We start from the raw sequence: 20,781 nt of genomic DNA on the forward strand, positions 1-20,781 counted from the left end.
CCATACCCAATGGAGAGAGGCCCTGGACCCACCTGTCATTGTGGAGTTTACCAGCTCCCAAGGCAACACAGTTATCCTTAAGGTGGTTGACTGGTTCTCGAAAATGTCTCATTGTATTCCACTTAAGATGTTGCCCACTTCTAAGAAACTGGCTTCCATTTTTTGCTCGGGAGATCTTTTGCTTACATGGGCTACCCAAGGTGATTGTCTTGGACAGGGGTAGTCAGTTTGTGTCCCGGTTCTGGCGAGCCTTTTGTGCACAGTTGGGAATTCAGCTTGCTTTCTCCTCTGCGTATCACCCGCAGTCAAATGGGGCCGCAGAACGAGCCAGTCGGTCCTTGGATCAATTCCTACGTTGCTATATTTCTGACCATCATAACAACTGGTCAGACCTCTTACCATGGGCGGAGTTTGCTCACAATAGTGCTTTGAATTTTACTTCCCGATTGTCCCCGTTTATGGCGAACTATGGTTTGCAACCTTCCATATTGCCCGACTCATTTGTTCCGCAAGGGTATTCCTGCATTAGAGGAGCATCTCTGTGGTCTTCATTCCACTTGGGCCCAAGTCCAGGAGGCTTTGTGACATGCTAATGATAGGTACAGACTCCATGCTGACGGCAGACGCATGCCTGCGCCTTCCTACCAGGTTGGGGACAGAGTCTGGCTGTCATCTCGCAATCTCCGACTTTGTGTTCCCTCTCTGAAGTTTGCACCTCGGTTTATTGGGCCTTTTCGTATTCTTCGCAGAATTAACCAAGTGGCTTGCGCATTAGACCTTAATTCTAATATGCGTATCTCAAACGTATTTCATGTCTCCTTATTAAAACCTTTGGTCTGCAACCGCTTTACCACCTCGGCGTCTCGTCCTCACCCAGTACAGCTTGTGAACCATGAGGAGTAAGAAGTACAGTCCATTGTTGACTCCCGTAGGTTCCGTGGACGCATACAGTATCTGGTGCATTGGAAAGCGTACAGTCTGGAGGAACGGTCTTGGGTCACATCCTCAGACGTACATGCCCCTGTCCTCCTCCGTGATTTCCATAGACGTTTTCCCCTCAAGCCTGGTGGTCCGGGGGAGGGGTCATTGAGGAGGGGGTACTGTCAGGGCTGGGGTCAGCCCTTCCTTCTCTGAGCTGGCCGCTCAGCTGTCGGCTAATTGCCAGCTCCTATCTCTCCACAGTGACTCACCTGTTGATGATATCCTGCTCGTCAGTCCTGCCTACTTAAGCCGTCCAGCCCAGATGGTCCCTGCCTTCCCCTTGGTCACATCTCTAGAGACGCTCTCCTGTGTTCCTGTTAAAGACTTGCTTGGCTGACATTCCTTCTGGCTCCAGATCTTGCTTGCTGTTCTACTACGCTCATCTCTGGCTCCCTGACGTTTTGGCTTGTCTGACTATCCGTTCCGGTTCCTGAACTCTGGCTATGTTTTGACTACCTTTACTCTGTTTACCTTTTTTATTATTATTAAACAAGTGAGATTTAACTGTACATCTGTCTCAGTCTGATTCATGATTTCTGACACCGTGTTGCTCCTATATACCTTGCGATTACAAATCCTCTTGCCAGAGGGAATGAGCATTCCAAAAACACTTTTGGAAATTGTCTCTGTATTTACCATTGTGATAACTATTGTATGTTATCATCATACCCCCATGCCTAGTGTATGTTATTGACCAGGTATTTCACAGTCAGTGGTTGAGAATGATTGGTGTTTCCACCCATAACTGTGTCATGTGATACTTAATCTGTATAGCCATTGAAGCTGCTGTCAAACTAAATTCCTTTACAGGACTTTGTTTGTTCAAAAAAACTCATTGTAAATCATTACAGGTTTGTCTGTGTACATGGCAGATCATCACTGGAGCAGGGTGGTAGGACCCAAACATATCCAGTGGCTCCACTAATGCCCTGTACACACGATTGGACATTGATCGGACATTCCGACAACAAAATCCATGAATTTTTTCTGACGGATGTTGGCTCAAACTTGCATACACACGGTCGCACAAATTTGTCAGAAAATCTGATCGTTCTGAATGCGGTGACGTAAAACACATACGTCATGACTATAAATGGGGCAGTAGCCAATAGCTTTCCTCTCTTAATTTATTCTGAGCATGCGTGGCACTTTGTGCATCAGAATTGTCCACACATGGTCGGAATTTACGCAAACGGATTTTGTTGTCGGAAAATTTTATAGCCTGCTCCCAAACTTTGTGTGTCGGAAATTCCGATAGAAAAAGTCCGATGGAGCTCACACACGGTCGGAATTTCGACAACAAGCTCCGATCGCACATATTCCGACCATGTGAACAGGGCATTAGAGTAGCTCTACATTTGCATAACAGACAAGAAGATCACATACACAGGAGGATAACTTACAGAAGGAATATTAGGCAACATGGCTCTTCCATGTAATAATCCATTTCATGTTACAAGTTTAACATCTTTATAAATAATAAATAGGAATTTACAGTTTTATATTACACAAGAATGGGTTACCCTACTATTGAAAGATCATTATTAAAACATGTTTTTTCTTCTCTTTGCGCTCACATTCCTTTTTCCGAAGCTGTAAGAGTATTTCACCTATTCTGTAAGTCTAGACAAACTTTACAAAGTTTGGTAAAAGGAAAGTAAGAAAAAGACACAGAGTTCAGGGACTTCAGAAGATGAGAAACAGAGAGCTAGGAAAGCGGAGATAAGAAGAGGAGTTATGGCATCAGCAGAACAGATAGATAATTGTTTGAAGCCAGCCACAAGCTTGAGATTGCATTTCCAAGGTGAAAGGGACAATGCACATGAACAAAAATTCCGGTGAAAATATATTTAATGGATGGCATTCATTTTGTAGAGCATTTTAGTTTTTGTTCAAAGTTAAACTATTTTTAAACCATACCTTAAACTGCATTCACTTTAGCTTAACATATAATAGTAAGATGTTTGTGGTTTCTGAACTGAAAGCAGATCTGAAATGCAAAAACTCTATAGGCTCAATTATCTGAGCTACAGTATAACAATTTTCTTTTTTTTGCCATAACGAATGTTATCTTTAACAATGAGAGTTGAATATACGGCATATTTGGAAATGATCATTTCTAAGCTTTGTATGTTAATGTAAATAAGCAAAAACAATGATTTTTAACACATGAAGGTCCTAGCAGACTCTGTATTATCCTAGCAAACTAAAGCCAGCCATAGATGGTTCGAATAGAGAAACCATGTATGGGCAGGCTGAATGTACCCAAGTTGATCAATCTATCGTACAACCAACCAGTCAGATTTTACATTAGATTATTGCTAGCGGCTGTTATAGCCACTAGCAATAATCACTGTGTTGTGGCCTTCCCTGCCCCCCCCCCAACCGGGAGAACACAATAGCTCCACGGGAGGGATTCCCCCATCAACACTGACTGACCCGTGGTTGCAAGAAAAACAATTGCTTCCTCTATGGCTGACTTCAGTATATTCATGTTGATGTTATAGAACTTAGAAGGCTCCTCCATATCAGAACAGTCAAGTCTTCATGGCAGACTTCTAATGTTGTTGTCACACTAGAAATCTAATAATTTGGTGAAAGTAGACCTTAAGATGCACAAAAATTTCTCAGGCGGGGGATCATCTGTAAGTAGCAGCTTTCCTTATCCCCTTGCACTTGTTTGGCAAACACTCAACCACAGAGATAACTGACTTTTACATTTCATCTTTCAAAATGCAAATCTTTATGAATGTATTGTGGGAGAATTGTCTCAAATGCAGCTCTTCGAAAGACTCAGCCCCTTTCCAATTCTTCTTTTGAGGGCTTTTTTTGTCCACTTTGATTTTTCAGCAATCTACAGCAAAACACACTTCATAAAAGCCTGCTGTCTTTTTTCAGCGCCGCTGCTCTGGCCTCAAACATAGAGAGGGGAAGGGAGGGAGACAGCGTGACCACTCTGGTGTAGTAAGTTCCAAGAAGGTTTAATTACAAAGAAAAGTTAAAAATTAATACTCACAAAAGTATAAAAACCACACATACTGTATATATATATATTTTTTTTTATTTTATTTTTTTATTTCTGGTACTTATATAGCGCCGTCAATTTACGCAACGTTTTACATATACATCGTACATTCACATCAGTCCCTACCCTCAAGGAGCTTACAATCTAAGGTCCCTAACTCACATTCATACATACTAGGGACAATTTAGACAGGATCCAATTAACCTACCAGCATGTCTTTGGAGTGTGGGAGGAAACCGGAGTACCCAGAGGAAACCCACGCAGGCACAGGGAGAACATGCAAACTCCAGGCAGGTAATGTTGTGGTTGGGATATATATATATATATATATATATATATATATATATATATATATATATATATATATATATATATATATTGTAATAGTGAGAGTCCCTGTCACTGTGAAAAGGGATGGAAAATGGACACAGAGTTTGCATGTCAAGTGACTGCAGTGCTACAAAGCATAGCTTTGAAAGGGAGAAAAATGTGTTGGCAGCTTTCTCTAGGTTTTGCTAGGTTCCAATGGCGCTCTGTAGTTTGGAGATCCCACAGAGACTTGGGTGGGATGGGATCTCTAACCCTGTGTCCATGTCTTGTGGAGAGCCAGCAAGTTGTGTGCCCAGGTGCACACAGCCCATATAATGAGGGGCTAGTGAGAGCAGAGAGTAGAGGAAGGTGGAGTGTGTGCAGCTTGCTGCTGTAAGACAGACCTGTGTCTGAAAAGCTGTCTGCCCTGTGTGTGACTACATCCCTGGTAAGAGGGGACTTGGTGTCTGAAGGACTGGGAAGGTTGGGACGGCTACAAGGGCCTGTGAGACCAGAGAAGGGTCTGGGAGGCTGGGAGAGCCAAGGCGACTAGCAAGTCCAAGGGGGCTGAAGGAAGTCCTGAAGTCTGGGGGACAGTAAGCAAACCCAGGGGTCTGGAGGGTTTTGTTGTGGCCAGGAGTAGGCTGGTTCAGTGGGGAACTGCAAGGCAAAGTAAGCCTAGGAGCCAGGAGGCTTGGCATTTTCAGTTGTATGAATTTACTGAAGAAGAATCCCTGTGTGGGAAATCCTATGTATAAACTTTTATTTTGTTCCTGTGAATAAAAATGGGCTGCCATGCCCTCAAACCTGATAACTGACTGCTGTGGACTCACTACGTGAAGATGCATCTACCACTGAGCTAAATACTCCGATATTACTCTATATATATATATATATATATATATATATATATATATATATATATGAGAGTGTGAGCCTGTGGTGGAGGCACAGTCCTAACAGTCCTAAAAAGGTGCAGCTGGATGGATGGATGATGAGTAAGGATGGTCCCTATGTTTGAATCAAGCGTAAGTTCTACTTGAATATCGGGGGTTCATTTGTCCGCAAATGAACCAAACATATGGGGTGTTCGCGGCAAATTCGATTGCAGTGATGGCTGCTGATTGGCCAAAGTATGCACCTGACCTGCATGCTTTGGCCAATCACAGCGCGATCTGCTGGGAGAGCGATGGTTATGGCTCATGGGGCTAAGTCCACTCCCCACACTATATATGGCTGCTTACATGGCGGCCGTATGTAGTGTGATACGTGGAGGAGATTGAGAGAACTTGAGCTATATTAGGAGGGTTAATTAGTGGCGTGCAGGCAGTTTAGTGTGTGTATATGTATGTATGTATATGTGTATGTGTGTATATATATATATATATATATATATATATATATATATATATATATATATATATATATAGTGCAGTCAGTGCAAAGTATATAATACAGTGCATTGAAGTGGTTAAGGGGTACCTTATGACAGAATTAAGAAAAAAAACGGCATGGGGTCCCCCCCTAAATCCATACCACGCCCTTTGTGTCTGGCATAGATTTTAAGGGGAACTTCAAGCCAACATTTTTTAAAAAATTGGAGTGGGGTCCCACCCCAAAATCCATACCAGACCCTTATCCGAGCAAGCAACCCGGCAGGCCAGGAAAAGAGGGGGGGACCAGCGAGTGCCACCCCTCCTGAACCATACCAGGCCACTAGCCCTCAACATGGGGAGGGTGCTTTGGGGTCCCCCAAAGCACCTTGACCCCATGTTAATGGGGACAAGGGCCTCTTCCCAGCAACCCTGGCCATTGGTTTTCGGGGTTTGCAGGCCGGGGGCTTATCAGAATCTGGAAGACCCCTTTAACAAGGGGGCCCCAGATCCCGCCCCCCCATTTGATTGGGTATCGGTTACCCCCACTCATTTACCAAAAAAGTGTCAAAAAGTAAAAACCACAACAGACAGTTTTTGACAATTCCTTTTAAAAAAGTAAAAAAAGTGTCCCACAATGTCCATTCATCTTCAATCACAACGCCCAAAGGACACGAAAAAAAAGCTCCCCCTCAATGGGAGGCCTCTCGGCGACTGCTGTCTCTTGGCTGTGACAGCTGTTATATAGGCAACAGCGGGGCCCCCCGGTGAGGTAACTGAGTGATCCTGCCCCCTTCTGACATCATGTGACATTAGACGGGGCAGGGTCATCCAGTTACGTCAGTGGGTGGCTCTGCCCTTGTCAATGTAACAGCTGTCAAAGCTAAAAGACACCAGTCAGTGGGAGGACTCCTATGGAGGTGGAGTTTTTTTTTTTTCCCTATTTTTCAGGTCCGTTGGGCAGCGTTATTGACGATGGATGTACATCGCTGGACACTTTTTTACTAAAGGAATTGTCAAAAACTGTCTATTGTGGTTTCTATTTTTTGATACTTTTTTGGTGAATGGGTAGGGGTAAAATGTACTCGATACCCATTCACATGGGGGGGCGGGATCTGGGGGGCCCCCTTGTTAAAGGGGGCTTCCAGATTCTGATAAGTCCCCCACCCGCAGCCAATGCCCAGGGATGTCGGGAAGAGGCCCTTGTCCCCATCAACATGGGGACAATGTGCTTTGGGGGACCCCAAAGCACCCTCCTCATGTTGAGAGCAAGCGGCCTGGTATAGTTCAGGAGGGGTGGCGCTTGTTTGTCCCCCCCTTTCCTGGCCTACCAGGCTGCTTGCTCGGATAAGGGTCTGGTATGGATTTTGGGGGGACCCCACTCCAATTTTTTTTAGTTTTGGCGTGGAGTTTCCCTTAAAATCTATGCCAGACCTAAAGGGCCTGGTATGGATTTTTGGGGGGATCCCACACTGTAATTTTTTTGGCCAATTTTGGCCAATTGTTTCCTTGATTTTTCATCTATATTGCCAGGAGTCGGCAATACATTACAGCTTCAAGTAAGTTTAAATGAAATTTTTTCCTTTAGAAATGTAATTTTGCTGTGGCACTGTTCTACACATCACACAGATGCGCCACTTTATGCGCAGACTAAGGGGACCCCCAGGCACGATATTTAAAGGAATATTTCATCTTTATTGTATCACTTTAAGCATTAATAGTATCACTGCTCCTGAAAAAACGGTCATTTAAAAAAAAAAATGTTTGCATTCATACATGTCCCCTAGGGCAGTACCTGGGTCCCCATACACTTTTTAAGGGATTGTGCACAGCTTCACATTAAGGTGTTGAATTTAAATTTTTGATGATCATTCAGGGCAGAGTTGCTCTGGTAAGGCTGTTCTCCACACAATGTGGCACCCCTTAAAAAAGAGAACCTTTTGTTCAGCACTCCTTTGAGACTTAAAAAGAACAGAAGATAAAGCTTGAATGGGGGTCTAAACCTTCTATATCCAAAACAAACAAAAAAATGTTGGTTATACATTCAAATAATATTTTCATTTTTGCCTTTACATACTGTAAGTGTTCTTATAATGTAACAAAAGTCTCCCAACCTGAGTACCGTGCACAATAAAATAAAAGAAACAGAAAAATGCCCCAAATACTCATGTTGGCTGCAGAAAAAGCCACTTTATGCTCCCTCTAAAGCATATTACTATAAAAAAAATTCCAGAGCATTGGTCACATGATGGGAAAGATAGGAGATCAGGCAGAGACACTGACGCCATCTGAACCTTGGTTCCTTAAGCTCCCTCTGATGACATGTGACCACGTCCTAGAATTCAGACTGGTTCTTAGTCACATTATTATCAAACCCACAATTTTCCATAGGTGACTATTTAAAAGCTCCTACAGGTCATCAGTTTAGAGTTAACAATAAATAATAGCACAAGAATGAATGCTTCCGCTCACTTTTACGTATATAGGTACACCCAACACATGTGTTTACATTTGTATGTGCATGTATGGGAGGTTCAAACATTTTTGGAGGGGTTTTCAGGTGCTAGGGAGTAACTTAATTTTTTTTTTTACACTTTTTTCATTAAACTTCATATTTATCACATGGGGACCAAAAGTCCCCATATGAAATGGCATTTTGTTGTGACAGAGTCAGATTTACATGGATTCCTGGCTGCTGAAGTGGAAAATCTGTACATTGTATACAATTTACTACAACAAAACCTATATTTATAAAGAAAAAGAACACTGTTTAAATATGTCAGCACTTTATTTTGGTTTGTTAAAAAAATGGCTGGAGATTCCCTTTATCTATACCAGACCCCCTATCCTTGATGAGGGTCTGGTATACATGTTACTAGTGGACCCCGCACAAAAACACTGGTATAGATGTCACAGAGGACCATATGTGGTCAATGGCATGAATAGGGAGACCTCATGTTTTTTGTACTTAGCTGTCATCTGCCAGAGCTGTCGTTTGTGAGCAAACAGTCCTTGGGAGCAGATCATTTCAGCGGTCGCTGTATTTTATTTTTGGTGGGTCGGCGAGCACTGTTCATCGTGATTTCTGTGGATCTGCATCACTGGATGATGTGATTGACGATGTACCTTTATAGGCCATTTTTTGTTTTTGGCCTGTTTTTTTGTTTTTGCCTCTACTTCTCATCAGGTCATCCTTAGAATCTGATATTTTTGGTTTCCTCTACTTAGAACTCAAACTGGTTTGGTTTTTGGTTTCTGCCTTCTGTCTGCCTTGATCTTTTTCGTCCTCAGCTACAATTATCTTCTGCCAGCCCTCATCTCAACCTGTCCTAACCTTATCTCTACTTTACAGTTTGGTACTTTTTTTTTAGGTCCCAACTCCTGCATGAACTGTCAGGTGTTGTCCTGGCAATACCCAAGGTTGCAATCTCACTGTAGCACATTTTCATCCCCATAGTATCTGGAGAAAGCCAGACATCTATCTGGTAAGAACCTTCTGCCTTCTGTTGGTGACACGGGGGTACACTTTAATCTCCTAAATCTGAATATTTCAGTGGTAAGTATAGGAAATATCTTGGCTACCTTACACAGCATATAATAGCTCAAAAAGGTGGTTTCACTGCTGAAGAACCTGCCATTTAGCTTGCAGGAAAACAATACTGAAACAAAGTTTTATGTCCCACAAAATCTTTTCCAAACTTATTGAACTCAGCTCATTATATTTATCTCCTCTCAAACTTCACAATGACATTTTCTTTAGTAAGCTAGGTCTTTAGACATTAGATTTTTTTTGTTTTTTTTTTACAAATTAATTACCTGAGCCCAGTTTTATTTAGGCAAAAGTCACTGCTAAGGTTAAGCACAGCAAAATACCTCTCAGGTAAAATAGGTCAAGCTGGCGTCTCACCTAGCAATAATGTGAATATACCTTGAAAATAGCAGTAACTGAACAAGCTGATGGCTGCAATTCACCATCTGTCTCACTCTACTTCTGTGTCTTATTACTGCCAAACTAATGATCTAAAGTCCATTTGTAAAATTACAAGTATGTGCTTTCTCATAAACCCTGTTATCTAGAAATACAAAGCACTGATATAGCTCACTGTACTCTTGTGGATCGCCTGGGAGTTCCATGACAAGCAGCCACTGCAGAAGTTTAATTACAGAAACATTAATTACTGACTGCTTGAAAAAAATAAATGGGTCAAGAATGAAGGACAGAATAACTTATTTATCTTCCACAGAATATAAGCAAACTGTGTAGTAATGCTGCAAATAGTATTGGCAATGCAACAAGGTTAAATGCACATAATTTTCTCTGGGTGTCAAGGAATTTTCTTATACAATGAAAATTTCCAACAGTCCCTGAAATCTGTTAGCTATGCTTAAAACCTTGCATGCAAACAAAATGTGAATTGTTGTATTGCAAGAGCCACATTGTTCCTGGGAATTATTTTTTTTGCAATGAAAAATGATAGGAAAATGTATTAACAGCAAAGAATTCCAATGTCACAAGGCCACCCTGCTAATGTACGGCAATAATATGTCCTACAAGAAGCAATCCAACCTCTTGAAGTTCAAGCAATGGACTTCATTTATATTGTCTTGCATAATATTTGCATTTCTTTCTCCAGCTGTTAACCATTTTATTTGCCATTTGAAATATGACAAATTAAGCCCTTTATGATTACATTTGGCACCAGTGAGAAGTATCACATAACCATTCACTTTCGACGTAAAGTATGGGTGGCAAAATTGACAGAATGGATGACGCCATACTATTCCAAAGAAACTTACCAAAAGTTACCAGTTGTAAATCTTCAAACATTGTTGAGCTATTTTGATTAGACAAGCATACAATACTTCCATGGGGTTTGTTTCAAATTTGTCCTAATGTAATATTTAAAGTTAAACTTAGGGTAGATATAAAAGACACAATTTAATATAGCTCTGTATTTTTATACTTCATTGTTTTTTATGCAAGCAGTGTACATAACTGAATTTGACTTGTCATTTGCTTAAGTAGTCTATTGTACAGTCTGTAAAGCATAGACTAAAGAGAGGGAGGAGAAAGCAGCACAAGGAGCTAGTTAGGTGTGCTGCAGTTCAAAGAGCCATGCTAATAGCAGTAGTGAGCAGAGGAACAGAGAGATGAACCAATTATTTTTTCATTGTTTAGTTATAGGGTGGGCGAGAGGAGAAGATCTATAAGTCAAAAGTAAAACTGCAGCAGAGCAAAATCTGGTCCCCTCCCCTGCAAGAGAGGGAAGAGCTGTGTAAATCTTAGAAGTAGGACAGAAATACAATTTCTTTGGCAGGAAAAACAACTTCCATATACTGTATGTATTTCAATTGTTTACTTATATGATTGCCCGGAATTCAGCTTTGAATGTTACATTACCTCTCCAGTCCAGCTTCTACAGGCAGTTTCCTCCAGCAAGTTCTCCTTAATCCAGGCTCCTTCAGGCCCTCAGCCAAGCACATGCTGAGGCCTAACAGCAACAGCTATTAAGAAACATGCTGCCTCCCAGGGGGAAAGACCCCAGGAGAAAGGGCCCTCTGAACAGACCCTCCCAAACATTTATCTTCTCCCCAGCTACATCTTTTGGGTCTGTCTCCCAAGGGTTGGCTGAAGTCAGATACATTTTCATAATCCAGTGGCTATTTCTGGAAGCTTCTTCCAGAGGCAGGAACAATCAACCACCAGGCTTAGAGAGACCTGACCAGACCTGGAAAATAAACTGCTTCTCAGTGGGGTACAGAAGAGCCAATAACTAAATTTAGCTAAATTTAGCCAGCCTAGGGAAGGGGCGCTATACACGTCTGGTCATTTACTTTAAAAAATGGGGGGAATTTGGGACTTTAGATGGGGCACATATAGTGTGCCTCCATCCCTGGTACGAAAACTAAAAAGGGGAATTTGGGGACTTTAAATGAGGCTGTAGACATTGTGAAGGTAAACTAAATGGAAGTACATATTTATCAATCATAAAAAATGCATAATACATCTCAAAAACAGAAACCAAATGCAAGAAAGAACATTGTAATAAATGTAATTCTGTAAGTATTCACACGCACATGAGTATGCGCGCATGCAATACAGGCATCAAGGGTACAGCAGTGCATAACAACCAAGCCCCACATAGTGGTCTGAATTGATGGGTTATTACATTACATGAATTAATACATATACATATAGCATCTGAACAACATTGCGAGAAAAATAAAAATATTTGTAAAACCAGTAGGATCATAGTTGGTTAAAGATAGATATTTAAAATTGATGATGGGATCAGTGCGTATATATGCATCCCTATTGCCCGACGCATTTCGTGTGTGGAACACTCATCAGGGGCGGATGCTCTGGGTTATCTACAGAATATAAGAAGGTGTATTTAATTAATCAGGTTATAATGAAAAGACCATATCGAGGATGGGACAATAGAGCCCACCCTGAATACTTACATAAGGTCAGTGTGATGAGGTGTGGTGAGTATGGAGCCGAGGCCAGAAACTTAGACTTTCATGGGAGCTGAGGTAGCATGAAGCCGCACGCCAGTGGGGTGCACACACAAAGCCCCCCCACCATACAGAGACTCAGGACACAGATTGCTAATATTCCTAATGGGACCAGGTGATGGACCAATGGGGACAACCAGAGGGAATCTAAAAGAGACAATATCATTGTGTCATATTGATTATTCACCAAAAATGGTTAGTACAGGAAAAGAACCGATAATCAGGGTGATGAGTATAGTAACCTTAAAGTAGCATCCTAGGGTCCCAAGGAGAGGAAGGTAAGGTGTTGTGATGACATCTGTTGTCTTCAAAATATGGCATCAGGACTGTGTTGGGGAGGTCAGGTATAGCCGCCCCTCGCACATGCACGCTGTCTGCCACCAGCGTCACGCTGGTCTGGTACAGACAGGGAGGTGTTCCAACACAGACGGCGTGCACCTCCCACGGAGAATGCCCATATTTCCCAGGTGCATCCTCCCAAGATGGGAGGACTCGCTCCCCACGTCATAATGCATGATGTCACACGTGAAGCGGGATGCGTGGCGCCGATGCACTGTGTGCGCCAGAACATCCCCCCACACACATCCGCCCACCCCAAAAGGGGTGACGGGAGGGGCGGCGGGGAGGAGGCACACAGAGCACATCTCAGCTCCCAGAAATAGACAAGAAATGGCCCTGGACAGACAACAAAACACAGATCAATCACAAAGCCATGTCACAACGCACATATGCTGATCAGTCTCCTGGACACAGTGTAGTTGTGTCCAGGGTAGGCAATGCCCGGACATGGTACATGGGTTGCAGGGGAACACTGCTAACCCTGTCAAACAAGCTTCCATCCCTGTTGTGAGAAAAAAAAGGGGGGAATTTGGGACTTTAGATGAGGCACATATATAGTGTGCCTCCATCCCTGGTACGAAAACTAAAAAGGGGGATTTTGAGACTTTAAATGAGGTAGTAGACATTGTGAAGGTAAACTAAATGGAGGTACATATTTATTAATCATAAAAGATGCATAATACAAAAACAGAAACCACATGCAAGAAAGAACATTGTAATAAATGTAATTCTATAAGTATTCACACGCACATGAGTATGCACGCATGCAATACAGGCATTATAGAAATGAAAACCCACATAGAAATTAAAGAATGCTGCGCACCCCAAATATTAGTACAAAAAGAAAAAATAGGTTCCCCCAGGGGTTTTAATGCAGAAACCAAATACATCAGACAAATGCCAAATGTGCTATACAAGTGTAATTTTATTATCTAAAGGTTATGATCAACAGTAGTTTAAAACATGAGCTCTGGTTCCATTGCAACCCAATTAGGACATGGAAACAAGGATAACACTGATACAGGCAGGTATTAACTTATATTCGGGAATTTCCTCAATGTTGTGCCTGACAAAAAAAATGCTCCAACGCATTTTGATCAAACAAATCACAATCTTCATCAGGGGGACTGTGGTATCTTCAGCCAATGGGGAATGGAGTTTGGAACCAGAGCAGATAAAAACAAAATCCAGGACTTCTCTTAGGTAATTCTGACCTCTGGAACAGCTGGGTCTGACACGTATGATGTAACGAGGGGAGAGGAGGGAAGGCACACCTGCAGCAGATGAACCCCAATAATAATCATGAATAGAAATACCAATTAAATTATACACCAGGTGAAAGCGAGTGGTCTATTAAAATTAAGGCTCTGCCAGATGCCACTAACTACTCATTAATTATTATAATGTTAAATAATTACACAAACCAGTTAACGCCTCCCTCATGGGGCTTTTGCAATGACAGGTACCGCTACTTGGGAAACTGCCATCAACAAAAAAAAATTGTATCTGGAAAGGAACCCTCAAACTAATATACTGACTATCAGTAATACAGAGAACTCAGCAAAAAGCAAATAAAATAAAAATATGTATGTAGGGAGGTAACTTAGAGATATAGGCTGCTTGTCTTTCCCCAAAAAAAGATCCTATATAGGAGGCATGATGGAATTGACTGATCATTTGTTATGGTAGGACCCGCATCCGAGAAGGCTGCAGAGGGGGCCCGGGAGGTGTCTCCCCTAGACGGAGGTATGATGGAGGCTTTTTAGCTCCTCTCCTGGGGGGGGGGGTTCCTGTCTGAGGGCTGAGATATGCCCCAGCATATTAAATGAGATCTATAATGTGGGGCGGGCTCCCGCTGAGGTCCCCAGGATGGAACTTTCTCTATGCATTGCAATGGTACAAGTTTCTCCCTAACCCCCACTCCCTTCCCCATGTCTCCCCAGTTTTTCTGTTTTTTGTTATACTTAAACTCAGATGTTGTACAACGTTATGCTCTTAGGCTAAACCAGCCACCCTGCACCCTCAATAATGAAACGTTGTTGACTCCGTTGTAGTTTATGTATTTTATATATTTAATAAGATAAAGATTACATAAAAAAAAGGGCACCCAACACCACAATTTACACAGTGTACCCAAACACCACAATGTACAGTGCACTCCAGCACCACACTTATACAACTAAGCCCCACATTATCATCATCATGTCTGGCAGGCCTATGGGGAGAGGCAGAAGTTGCTGTGCAGCTATAAGGGGACAAGCAGCCTCTGTGTCCACAGTCCAAAGAAGTGGTAAGGGCATCATGTGCAGTCAGGGCATGTTTCCCATTTCTTTTAGTTGTTGGGTGTGCTATACAGCCAGAGTATGCAGAGGAGCTGGTGGAGTGGCTAACCAAGTTTTCATCATCTTCTTCCACTGTCACCCAGATACATACTAGCTTGCAGTCCTCAGCAGTTGACAAAGCACCCTACGGTGCCTGGGTGTACTCAACAACGAAATAGCACATCAATGGTATGTGGTGTTTGACTGCAAAGGAAGGGCAGCTGTTGTGGTGAATAACAGATTCACACTGCTGTTGTTGATGTTGACCCCTTAAAAAAAACTACCTGAGCCCAATCTTAATCCAGTGATGTGCCTGAGAGTGGCAGTGCAGCTCTATCTCTCTCCTTACAGGACATAGTGAGAGCAGCGTGAGCCATTAGCTCCTGCTGCTGTCAATAATATCCTGTGGGAGTGTGGGTGGGGCTGAGCCACACTGGGTGTGTCAATGAACACACAGAGCCCGGCTTGGGATTAGGCCCACATGTCTACCCACATAGCAAGTGGCTTGCTATGGAGGCAGACACAGAAGAGGAGGAGCAGACAGAATTGGTGGGGGACCCCAGAAGAGCAGATTCAGGGCCGCTCTGTGCAATACCATTAAACAGAGCAGGTAAGTATAGCATGTTTATTATTTTTTTGTTTTAATTAAAAAAACCTTGACTTCAGGATTTTTCTGCTGACTCGTCGTATTGGAGTGTTGCTCCTATTGAATATTGAGGAGTCATATGTCTACCCAAAGGGCTGATACTTTTACTAAGGCCGATATGCTGCAGGCAGAGGCTGCAGACCACAACAATGCTGTTGGCAGCAGATTTGCTAAAAAATTCCCAAGCAGCAGTGGCCTGTATCTATAGGGCAGGGCCCCAATTGGATTAGGATGGCTGTTCCCTCTAGTTCTCTGCAGAAGTTTTCTTCTCTCCAATTGGTGGCATCCACATATGGCCTGCCACCCTATCATCCACTGCCTCCTCATCCCTGGAGTCCACATTACAGTAATGCAGCGTACACATGGGCGGACTTTCCGACCGGACTTCTCCGACGGACTTTTGACAGACTTTCGATGGACTTTTTTTTATGAACGGACTTGCCTACACACGACCGGACTACGGACGGACTTGCCTACACACGACTGGACTTTCCGGTGGACCTAGTTCCCGATGGAGTTACGGTGGACTTTCCAAATGAACTTGCCCACACACGAACAAGTCCGTTCATTTTGATAGTGACTCAGGTACGACGGGACTAGAAAAGGAAGTCAATCTCGCCACTTTTATCGGCGAGATTGACGCCTTTGCGAGCCCCGTCGAGGGGCATACCAGTCCCTTAGGTCTGGTATGGATTTTAAGGGGAACCCCTATGCCAAAAACACAGCGTGGGGGCCTCCCTAAAATCCATACCATCCGAGCACGCAGCCCGGCAGGTCAGGAAAGGGGGTGGGGACGAGCGAGCGCCCCCCCTCCTGAATCGTACCAGGCCGCATGCCCTCAACATGTGGGGTGGGTGCTTTGGGGGAGGGGTGCACCCTGTGGCCCCCCACCCCAAAGCACCTTGTCCCCATGTTGATGAGGACAAGGGCCTCTTCCCGACAACCCTGGCCTTTGGTTGTCGGGGTCTGCGGGCGGAGGGCTTATCAGAATCTGGGATCAGAAATTCTGAACAACAAACTTGAATGAAAAAACAAAAGAGAAAAATGAACTATCTTGGCCTTGGCTCCACCACTGATACATCTCTCTATACTGACTTCATGTAAGTACTCAGGGGGGACTCATTTACCTCTCCCTGACATAATCAGCTACTTATAAAATTTTATTTTACTACACTTTTACAGATATCCTAGAGCATCTTGTCCCTGATGAGTGGTTACACGAAACGCGTCGGTCATTTTGTCACACAGATGCATGCTCTCATTCTACCATCAACTCAGAAAATTTTCTTTCAATCAATTATGGTTTTACGCTTTTTTCATCTATTTACTTTCACCGCTCAGTGCTGCTTTTATGTATGTGTATACATATATTATGTGTTCATTGTATGTACTTACTTATCAGCTGAGACCACTATGTGGTGTCCAGTCTGACATATTTGATGTATTCTTGATGCCCTGTTGTATGCGCACATACATATGTGTGCATGGACAATTATGGAATGACATTCACTACAATGTTTTTTCTTTTATGTGGTTCATGTTTGTGATATGTTTGATACATTTTTATGACCAATAAATATATATTGTATTCTATCAACCTCCACACTGTCCATGGACCTCATTTTAAAGTCCCAAAACTCCCAAATTTTCTTTATGCAACAAGCAAAGAGCAGCTTTGCCTGCCCTTTGTTTGACCCTGAAAAAAAGGCCTTAGCCAAAAAGAAAAAGAAAAAATATATTAAAAAATTAATATAAAATATAGTACACCTCAAATAAACCCCAACCCTATTTTTGTGTGTTTTTAACTAACAGAAAAAAGCATAACTAACATATGATATAAGGAAATAAAACCCCAATAAAATAGACAAAAAAGACTGCAAATGGGTAACAGGTAAACAGCAACTACTTTTGTTGGCGACAATCACAAAGTGGTAGTTCTAGACAAAACTGTTGGGTCTCTAAACTGTGAACTTAGGGTAGAGTGGGTACATAAGAACATGTAGCCCACCACACTGCAGTCCACAATAATTTAGCTCAAAGTACCATGGTATAGCACAGTATAGCAGCTACTAAATAACCCTACAAATAGACTTTCAGTTCCTCAAGATCAATCCAGCACACACTGACAAATGGCTGCTGGGAACCCAACCTTTTATAGCGAGGGGTCTGGCACACAACAAAGTCTCTGTTATTGGCTCTTCCAAGCCACTTAATGGCTTTTGCACCTTCATTTTGAAGGCATCTAGGACAGAAAATGACATTTGTTTGGGGATTATGAATGACCCTTGGTTTTTGCTTAAGAACTATTTCTTGTAAGAACTTGGCAGCGCATGGACTTTTAATTGCTTAGAAACTTGAAATTGTTCTCTTGCTGACAATTGCCTCATTTGCAAAACATTATTCCTTTGTGCTGCAGATTAATTTGTTTTTAGCAATGTTAATATCATGGTCCCCTATTTGGGAGAATTCCCTTCATTTTCTGTCTGTTTCCCCCTGGTGTCAGTGTGTTATTGAAGCAGAAAGTAAAGGGAAACCTCTTAATGGCAACAAAAACAGTAAGAAAACACTGAAGTTTAAAACCTTCCTTACTCTATCCAAATTAAAAACAATGTTTTGTCTCTAGCTATGGCTTTTATTTTGTTGAAAAAATAAGTTTGCAGAGTTACATGACATGTGCAGCACACATGGCCTTCTAGGATATGAAGGTCATGCATCCCAAGAAGCAGGGATGAGCTCAATGAGTCGAACGTAAGCTGAATAGCAAACAATTTGGGGTGTTTGCGGCAAATCCGAAAGCCGCGGAACACCCTTTAAAAGTCTATGGGAGAAATCAAAAGTGCTAATTTTAAAGGCTTATATGCAAGTTATTTTCATAAAAAGTGTTTGGGGACCCGGGTCCTCCCCCAGGGGACATGTATCAATGCAAAAAAAAGTTTTAAAAACGGCAGTTTTTTTTCAGGAGTAGTGATTTTAATAATGCTTAAAGTGAAACAATAAAAGTAAAATATTACTTTAAATTTCGTACCTGGGGGGTGTCTATAGTATGCCTGTAAAGTGGCACATTTTTTCCCATGTTTATAACAGTCCCTGAACAAAATGACATTTCTAAAGGAAAAAAAGTAATTTAAAACTACTCGCAGCTATAATGAATTGTCGGGCCTCTGCAATACTCATAAAAGTAATTGAAAAAAACAACATGGAATCCCCCCAGTCCATTGCCAGGCCCTTTGGGTCTGGTATGAATATTAAGGGGAACCAAAATTTATTAAAAAAAAAAAAATTGCGTGGGGATCCCCCCAAATTCCATACCAGGCCCTTCAGGTCTGGTATGGATATTAAGCGGAACCCCGCGCCAAAATTTTTTAAAAAATGGCGTGGTGGTCCCCCCTCAAAATCCATACCAGACCCTTCGAGGTCACCCGGAAACATCACGGTGTGGCCCTGCCCTCAGTTATAAAAGAACTGTCAAAGCAAAGACACATCATACGGCGAGAGCCTCCTATGGAGGCGGGTTGGTCGCATTTTTTTTTTTTCGGTCCATCGGCGGAGCAAGAGAAGAAGAAGAAGACTTTGTGGGACATTTTTATTTTTTATTTTTTAATAAAGGACTTGTCCCAAGCCGTGTCTTGTCATTTTTACCATTTTGACACTTTTTTTGTGAAATGGTAGGGGTACATTTGTATCCCATTTTCATTTCACATGGGGGGAGGCCAGGATCTAGGGGTCCCCTTGTTAAAGGGGGCTTCCAGATTCCGATAAGCCCCCCGCAGACACCCACAACCACCGGGCAAGGGTTGTGGGGATGAGGCCCTTGTCTCCATCAACATGGGGACAAGGTACTTTGGGGGGCTACCCCAAAGCACCCTCCCCATGTTGAGGCCATGTGGCCTGGTACGGTCCAGGAGGGGGATGCTCTCGTCCCCCCTCTTTTCCTGCAGCCTGCCAGGTTGCGTGCTCAGATAAGGGTCTGGTATGGATTTTTGGGGGGACCCCCACAACATTTTTTTTTTTAATTTTGGTGTGGGGTTCCCCTTAAAATCCATACCAGACCCGAGGGGGATCCCCACGCCAATTTTTTTTCAATTTTGGTGCGAGGTTCCCCTTAATATCCATACCAGACCTGATTGGTGCTACGGCCCAGTGGGGTCCACCCTAGGCTGTAGCACCAATGAGGATGGACAGAGTAATGCAACATGAAGCATTATAATTGCATGATGTGAGGTCAACAATTCATGTTTACTCCACTGGTAACAATTTCAGGATGAGAAATGGTTTGAACACTTCCTTTGCACTACAGAACTTAATTAATATTTAATATTTAAGATTAATTTCTTAATTTATTTTCTGAATGATTTTAATTGCAGTAAATCATTAATTATTATTTAATTATAGATGCAAGTACCTTAAAAAAACTTGTCCTTTCTTTGCAATAAACTGTGTGCCAAGATGTAATCACAGTATTAATGAGAAGTATGATTAGTGTTCCCCATTAGCTAATTTAAAGCACATTTCTATTATATTAATAGATAGCTACTATGCAGCTTATTTGTTATTATGGTAAACAGGAGAAATAGCAGCAGCAAAATCTTTTATGAGTATTAATCCACTGGGTTTCCTAGTGGAGACCCTCTAATATTTGTGGTTTCCCAATACATCTTAGATTATTTTATAGAGCTAAATGTTTTCAGAAGGTTTAGTTATCTTTGTTGGCTGAGAATTCAAAACATAGTACACCTATTATACTGTTTCATGCTACAGGTATGAGGGTGTAACATGAAACATGGCTGCATTTCCCAACCCCCAAACTCCCCCATACAGAGGTACAGACTTGGGGCTGTGTGTAAAGAGTGCAGGAGTCTGTGCATTGCACCCGTGACACACATAGCATTGTGGCCTGCAGAAGGGCTGAATGCAAAAAATTGAATAAGCGCAATTTTTTACATTTTATTAATGTAAGTTTATTCATTACAAATTTGAAAAAGGAGGACCATGCCTTTAAAGTACAGTGTATATGTAGAGCTATAACTTCTTTACATTACGGAAAGGCTAAGACCATTATCAAGTTTTGTTTTTGCTTTCTCTGTCTTTTCAAGGAGATTTCCCTTTAACTTCTGTCCCAGAGACCCAACAGGAAAAAAAAAATCTTCCAAAGTGAGGGGAAATCACCTCTTAGCTAAGTCTAAACGTTTATGATGGTCGTTCACTTTTAACCACTTGCCACCAAATCACGTACAAGTACGTGATTGACTGCAAGTTGTTATACCAGGA

The 20,781-nt window shown here is 42.3% G+C and overlaps 1 pseudogene; it reads left to right on the top strand.

Moving 5' to 3' along the window:
* The first annotated feature begins 586 nt into the window (after positions 1-586).
* Positions 587-15,046, top strand: LOC141145965 (uncharacterized; annotated as a pseudogene).
* The last annotated feature ends 5,735 nt before the right edge of the window (positions 15,047-20,781 follow it).

The sequence above is a fragment of the Aquarana catesbeiana genome, linkage group LG05 (assembly GCF_042186555.1).
Source record: "Aquarana catesbeiana isolate 2022-GZ linkage group LG05, ASM4218655v1, whole genome shotgun sequence".
In the NCBI taxonomy this organism is placed as follows: domain Eukaryota; kingdom Metazoa; phylum Chordata; class Amphibia; order Anura; family Ranidae; genus Aquarana; species Aquarana catesbeiana.